The sequence below is a fragment of the Lampetra fluviatilis genome, unplaced genomic scaffold (genome assembly GCF_964198595.1).
Source record: "Lampetra fluviatilis unplaced genomic scaffold, kcLamFluv1.1 SCAFFOLD_1318, whole genome shotgun sequence".
Lineage (NCBI taxonomy): Eukaryota > Metazoa > Chordata > Hyperoartia > Petromyzontiformes > Petromyzontidae > Lampetra > Lampetra fluviatilis.
In genome coordinates this window covers 10,063-17,500 of record NW_027620520.1, presented here as the reverse complement: position 1 = coordinate 17,500, position 7,438 = coordinate 10,063, and the positions used below count along the sequence as shown (strand labels likewise).

Below are 7,438 nucleotides of genomic sequence, written 5' to 3'. Positions count from 1 at the left end.
GACTGAGTGAGTGAGTGGGTGAGTGAGTGGGTGAGTGAGTGAGTGGGTGAGTGAGTGAGTGAGTGGGTGAGTGAGTGGGTGAGTGAGTGAGTGGGTGAGTGAGTGAGTGGGTGAGTGAGTGAGTGGGTGAGTGAGTGAGTGAGTGGGTGAGTGGGTGAGTGAGTGGGTGAGTCATCTAACTCACCAGGTGAGGAACTGTGATGTCCAATACACAACGTGCCAAAACGTGGGCAGGACGCGGTCCGGAACGTACGACCAGGGCCTCTTACACACAGCCGTGGGGCTGTCAACAACAACAACAACTCACAACAACAACAACAACTCACAACAACAACAACTCACAACAACAACTCACAACAACAACAACAACAACAACAACTCACAACAACAACTCACAACAACAACAACAACTCACAACAACAACTCACAACAACAACAACTCACAACATGACCACAGCTTCTTACACACAGCCGTGGGGCTGTCAACAACAACAACAACAACTCACAACAACAACAACAACAACAACTCACAACAACAACAACAACTAACAACAACAACAACAACTCACAACAACAACTCACAACAACAACTCACAACATGACCACAGCTTCTTACACACAGCCGTGGGGCTGTCAACAACAACAACAACAACTCACAACAACAACAACAACTCACAACAACAACAACAACAACAACTCACAACAACAACAACAACTCACAACAACAACAACAACAACAACTCACAACAACAACTCACAACAACAACTCACAACATGACCACAGCTTCTTACACACAGCCGTGGGGCTGTCAACAACAACAACAACAACTCACAACAACAACAACAACTCACAACAACAACAACAACAACTCACAACAACAACAACAACTCACAACAACAACTCACAACAACAACAACAACAACAACTCACAACAACAACTCACAACAACAACAACAACTCACAACAACTCACAACAACAACAACTCACAACAACAACAACTCACAACAACAACTCACAACAACAACTCACAACATGACCACAGCTTCTTACACACAGCGCTGTCAACAACAACAACAACAACTCACAACAACAACAACAACTCACAACAACAACAACAACAACAACAACTCACAACAACAACAACAACAACAACTCACAACAACAACAACAACTCACAACAACAACAACAATTCACAACAACTCACAACCTGACGTTGTGATGGTGGTGATGATGGTGGTGGTGATGGTGGTGATGGTGGTGGTGGTGGTGGTGGTGATGGTAGTGATGGTGGTGATGGTGGTGGTAGTGGTGGTGGTGATGGTGGTGATGGTGATGGTGGTGATGGTGGTGGTAGTGGTGGTGATGATGGTGGTGATGGTGATGGTGGTGATGGTTGTGGTAGTGGTGGTGATGATGGTGGTGATGGTGATGGTGGTGATGGTTGTGGTAGTGGTGGTGGTGATGGTAGTGATGGTGGTGATGATGGTGATGGTGGTGATGGTTGTGATGATGGTGGTGATGGTGATGGTGGTGATGGTGGTGATGGTTGTGGTAGTGGTGGTGGTGATGGTGGTGATGGTGATGATGGTTGTGGTAGTGGTGGTGGTGATGGTGGTGATGGTGATGATGATGGTGATGGTGGTGATGGTGGTGATGGTGGTGATGGTTGTGGTAGTGGTGGTGGTGATGGTGGTGATGGTGATGATGATGGTGATGGTGGTGATGGTGGTGATGGTGGTGATGGTTGTGGTAGTGGTGGTGGTGATGGTGGTGATGGTGATGATGATGGTGATGGTGGTGATGGTGGTGATGGTGGTGATGGTTGTGGTAGTGGTGGTGGTGATGGTGGTGATGGTGATGATGATGGTGATGGTGGTGATGGTGGTGATGGTGGTGATGGTTGTGGTAGTGGTGGTGGTGATGGTGGTGATGGTGATGATGATGGTGATGGTGGTGATGGTGGTGATGGTGGTGATGGTTGTGGTAGTGGTGGTGGTGATGGTGGTGATGGTGATGATGATGGTGATGGTGGTGATGGTGGTGATGGTGGTGATGGTTGTGGTAGTGGTGGTGGTGGTGGTGGTGATGGTGGTGATGGTGGTGATGGTTGTGGTAGTGGTGGTGGTGATGGTAGTGATGGTGGTGATGATGGTGATGGTGGTGATGGTGGTTGTCACCTGGAATCAGTAGTTCTGGTGGTGAAGCTAAGGTTGTCTTTGGCGGTGATGATGGTGGTGATGATGGTGGTGGTGGTGGTGATGGTGATGGTGGTGGTGATGGTGATGGTAGTGGTGATGGTGGTGGTCATGATGGTAGTGGTGGTGGTGATGGTGGTGGTGGTGATGGTGGTGATGGTGGTGATGGTGGTGGTTGTGTGTTGGTGGTGATGGTGGTGATGGTGGTGGTGGTGATGGTGGTGGATGGTGGTGGTGGTGGTGATGGTGGTGGTGGTGGTGATGGTGGTGATGGTGGTGATGGTGGGTGATGGTGGTGGTTGTGTTGGTGGTGATGGTGGTGATGGTGGTGATGGTGGTGGTGGTGGTGGTTGTGTTGGTGGTGATGGTGGTGATGGTGGTGATGGTGGTGGTGATGATGATGATGATGGTGGTCATGGTGGTGGTGATGGTGGTGGTGATGATGATGGTGATGGTGGTTGTCACCTGGCATCGGTAGTTCTGGTGGTGAAGCTAAGGTTGTCTTTGGCGGTGATGGTAGTGGTGGTGATGGTGGTGGTTGTTGTGATGGTGATGGTGGTGATGGTGGTGATGGTGGTTGTCACCTGGCATCGGTAGTTCTGGTGGTGAAGCTAAGGTTGTCTTTGGCGGTGATGGTGGTGGTGGGTGATGGTGGTTGTTGTGATGGTGATGATGGTGATGGTGGTGATGGTGGTTGTCACCTGGCATCGGTAGTTCTGGTGGTGGAAGCTAAGGTTGTCTTTGGCGGTGATGGTGGTGGTGGTGATGGTGGTGGTGGTTGTGTTGGGTCCCTGTGGAGGAATCTGCGAGTTCCGGTACAAACACTGACGGTAGATGGTCTGTGTACACACAAAGATAGAGACACAGGCACGGGGAGACCCAGGTAGCCTCTCAGTTACTTACTCACTCACCCAGCCACTTACTCACTCACCCAGCCACTCACTCACTCAGCCACCCACCCACTCACCCACACACTCACCCAGCCACTCACCCACTCACTCACCGACTCACTCACCCACCCACTGACTCACTCATCCACTCACTCACTCACTCACCCACTCACCCACTCACCCACCCACCCACTCACCCACTCACCCACCCACTCACCCACCCACCCACCCACTCACCCACCCACCCACCCACTCACCCACCCACCCACCCACTCACCCACCCACCCACCCACTCACTCACTCACTCACCCACCCACCCACCCACCCACTCACTCACTCACCCACCCACCCAGTCACCCACCCACCCACCCACTCACCCACCCACCCACTCACCCACCCACCCACTCAGCCACCCACCCACTCACCCACTCACCCACCCACTCACCCACCCACCCACCCACTCACCCACCCACCCACCCACCCACTCACCCACTCACCCACCCACCCACTCACTCACTCACTCACCCACCCACCCACTCACTCACTCACCCACCCACCCACCCACCCACCCACCCACCCACCCACCCACTCACCCACCCACCCACCCACTCATCCACCCACCCACTCACCCACCCACCCACTCACCCACCCACCCACTCACCCACCCACTCACTCACCCACCCACTCATTCACCCACTCACCCACTCATCCACCCACCCACCCACTCACCCACTCACCCACCCACTCACCCACCCACCCACTCACCCACCCACTCACCCACCCACCCACTCACTCACTCACTCACCCACCCACCCACCCACTCACCCACCCGCCCACTCACTCACTCACTCACCCACCCACCCACCCACTCACCCACCCACCCACCCACCCCACTCACCCACTCACCCACTCACCCACCCACCCACTCACCCACCAACTCACCCACTCACCCACCCACCCACTCACTCACCCACTCACCCACCCACTCACCCACCCACTCACCCACCCACCCACCCACCCACCCACTCACCCACCCACTCACCCACTCACCCACCCACTCACCCACCCACCCACCCACTCACCCACTCACCCACTCACCCACCCACTCACCCACCCACCCACTCACCCACCCACCCACCCACCCACTCACCCACCCACCCACCCACCCACTCACCCACCCACCCACCCACTCACCCACCCACCCACCCACTCACCCACTCACCCACTCACTCACCCACCCACCCACTCACCCACCCACCCACCCACTCACCCACCCACTCACCCACCCACCCACTCACCCACTCACCCACCCACTCACCCACCCACTCACCCACCCACCCACTCACCCACCCACTCACCCACCCACTCACCCACCCACCCACTCACCCACCCACTCACCCACTCACCCACCCACTCACCCACCCACTCACCCACCCACCCACTCACCCACCCACTCACCCACCCACCCACCCACTCACCCACCCACTCACCCACCCACTCACCCACCCACCCACTCACCCACCCACTCACCCACCCACCCACTCACTCACCCACTCACCTACCCACCCACTCACCCACCCACTCACTCACCCACTCACCCACCCACTCACTCACCCACTCACCCACCCACCCACTCACCCACCCACCCACCCACTCACTCACCCACTCACCCACCCACCCACTCACCCACCCACCCACTCACCCACCCACCCACCCACTCACCCACCCACCCACCCACTCACCCACTCACCCACCCACTCACCCACTCACTCACCCACCCACTCACCCACCCACCCACCAACTCACCGTAGTGACATCTAGAGGGATGGTGGCCACGATTATGAAGCACAGAGTCCAAGCCAACAGAGTTGCACCCAGAACCACTTTGTGCTGTTTCCTTACGTCCCCGTACTTGCAGAGCAGCAGGAAGGCGAGTAGCAGGGCGGCAGGGACCTCCATGCCCAGAGCCACTCCACTCATGATGCCTACATACACAGGGGGTGGTGAGTAGGTGGGTGAGTGGGTGGGTGAGTGAGTGGGGGGGTGAGTGAGTGGGTGGGTGAGTGGGTGAGTGGGTGAGTGGGTGGGTGAGTGAGTGAGTGAGTGGGTGGGTGGGTGAGTGGGTGAGTAGGTGGGTGAGTGGGTGGGTGGGTGGGTGAGTGAGTGAGTGAGTGGGTGGGTGGGTGAGTGGGTGAGTGAGTGGGTGAGTGAGTGGGTGAGTGAGTGAGTGAGTGAGTGGGTGGGTGGGTGAGTGGGTGAGTGGGTGGGTGAGTGGGTGAGTGGGTGAGTGAGTGGGTGGGTGGGTGGGTGGGTGGGTGGGTGGGTGAGTGAGTGGGTGGGTGAGTGAGTGGGTGGGTGAGTGAGTGGGTGAGTGGGTGGGTGGGTGAGTGGGTGAGTGGGTGGGTGGGTGAGTGAGTGGGTGGGTGAGTGAGTGAGTGGGTGAGTGGGTGGGTGGGTGAGTGGGTGGGTGAGTGAGTGAGTGGGTGAGTGGGTGGGTGGGTGAGTGGGTGAGTGGGTGGGTGGGTGAGTGAGTGGGTGGGTGGGTGAGTGAGTGAGTGGGTGGGTGGGTGAGTGGGTGGGTGGGTTGGTGGGTGGGTGGGTGAGTGGGTGGGTGGGTGAGTGGGTGGGTGAGTGAGTGAGTGGGTGAGTGGGTGAGTGAGTAGGTGAGTGGGTGGTTGGGTGGGTGGGGGGGTGAGTGGGTGGGTGGGTGAGTGGGTGAGTGAGTGGGGGGGTGAGTGAGTAGGTGAGTGGGTGGTTGGGTGGGTGGTTGGGTGGGTGGGGGGGTGAGTGGGTGAGTGAGTGAGTGGGTGAGTGAGTGGGTGGGTGAGTGGGTGGGTGGGGGGGTGAGTGGGTGGGTGGGTGAGTGGGTGAGTGAGTGGGGGGGTGAGTGAGTAGGTGAGTGGGTGGTTGGGTGGGTGGTTGGGTGGGTGGGGGGGTGAGTGGGTGAGTGAGTGAGTAGTAGCAGGGCGGCAGGGACCTCCATGCCCAGAGCCACTCCACTCATGATGCCTACATACACAGGGGGTGGTGAGTAGGTGGGTGAGTGGGTGGGTGGGTGGGTGAGTGAGTGGGTGAGTGAGTGGGTGGGTGAGTGGGTGGGTGGGTGGGTGAGTGAGTGAGTGTATGAGTGAGTGAGTGTCTGAGTGAGTGAGTGTCTGTGTGAGTGTCTGTGTGAGTGACTGACTGAGTGAGTGTCTGTCTGAGTGAGTGTCTGACTGACTGAGTGACTGTCCGAGTGACTGAGTGAGTGTCTGAGTGAGTGAGTGACTGAGTGAGTGAGTGTCTGAGTGAATGTCTGAGTGAGTGAGTGAGTGACCGAGTGACTGAGTGTATGAGTGACTGAGTGTATGAGTGAGTGAGTGTCTGAGTGAGTGAGTGTCTGTGTGAGTGTCTGTGTGAGTGACTGACTGAGTGAGTGTCTGTCTGAGTGAGTGTCTGACTGACTGAGTGACTGTCTGACTGAGTGTCCGAGTGACTGAGTGAGTGTCTGAGTGAGTGAGTGACTGAGTGAGTGAGTGTATGAGTGACTGAGTGTATGAGTGAGTGAGTGTCTGAGTGAGTGAGTGTCTGTGTGAGTGTCTGTGTGAGTGACTGACTGAGTGAGTTTCTGTCTGAGTGAGTGTCTGACTGACTGAGTGACTGTCTGACTGAGTGTCCGACTGACTGAGTGAGTGTCTGAGTGAGTGAGTGACTGACTGTCTGAGTGACTGTCTGACTGAGTGTCCGAGTGACTGAGTGAGTGTCTGAGTGAGTGAGTGACCGAGTGACTGAGTGTCTGTCTGACTGACTGAGTGACTGTCTGACTGACCGAGTGTCCGAGTGACTGACTGCCTGGCTGACTGCCTGACCGACCAAGCCAGTAACCCCCCCACCACCACCCACACAACGACCTAACACCTCAACGTTTCGCACCCACCTCCTAATTCAGGACTCCAAACCCCAATACAACGTTACCTGTCTCGTTTGCGTCTCCCTCAGATGAAAAAAAAATTGTTTTAACGGCGCTCGCCTCCTTTAAAACACAAACTAGCGGAGCTATTAAGACATAATGAACGCGGTTTGTAAGTTTAATTTTGTGTAAAAAGCGTAAAGGAATTTATTTAATTATTTAACAAAAAATCTTCTCGATTGAGGTGCCCGAAGCCGGCTGAGGGGACTGAGGAGGAAATGCTGACGTCACGTCCGGTAATAACAGCTCATAAATCGATTTTAAATCGATATTAAATTAAGATGGGGCATGCGTTCGTCATAGTTGTCGTTAATAATCGATGGGTGGTGCGGTGTGAGATGTTTTAAAAATGTATTTGGTTATTTTAAAAAACATATTGTTTTTCACGCGACGTCACATCC

At 55.5% G+C, this 7,438-nt stretch overlaps 1 long non-coding RNA gene across 1 annotated transcript in view; it reads right to left on the bottom strand.

Annotated features, from left to right (window-relative positions):
* Window positions 1-7,232, bottom strand: part of LOC144954007 (uncharacterized) — a 10,067-nt gene extending 2,835 nt beyond the window's left edge. The window contains exons 1-4 of the long non-coding RNA XR_013641001.1: window positions 7,043-7,232; window positions 4,895-5,073; window positions 2,900-3,037; window positions 185-283 (exon numbers count right to left, since the gene is read on the bottom strand). This is a non-coding gene — a long non-coding RNA (uncharacterized LOC144954007). The remainder of the gene's footprint in view (window positions 1-184; window positions 284-2,899; window positions 3,038-4,894; window positions 5,074-7,042) is intronic.
* Between the last annotated feature and the right edge of the window lie 206 nt (window positions 7,233-7,438).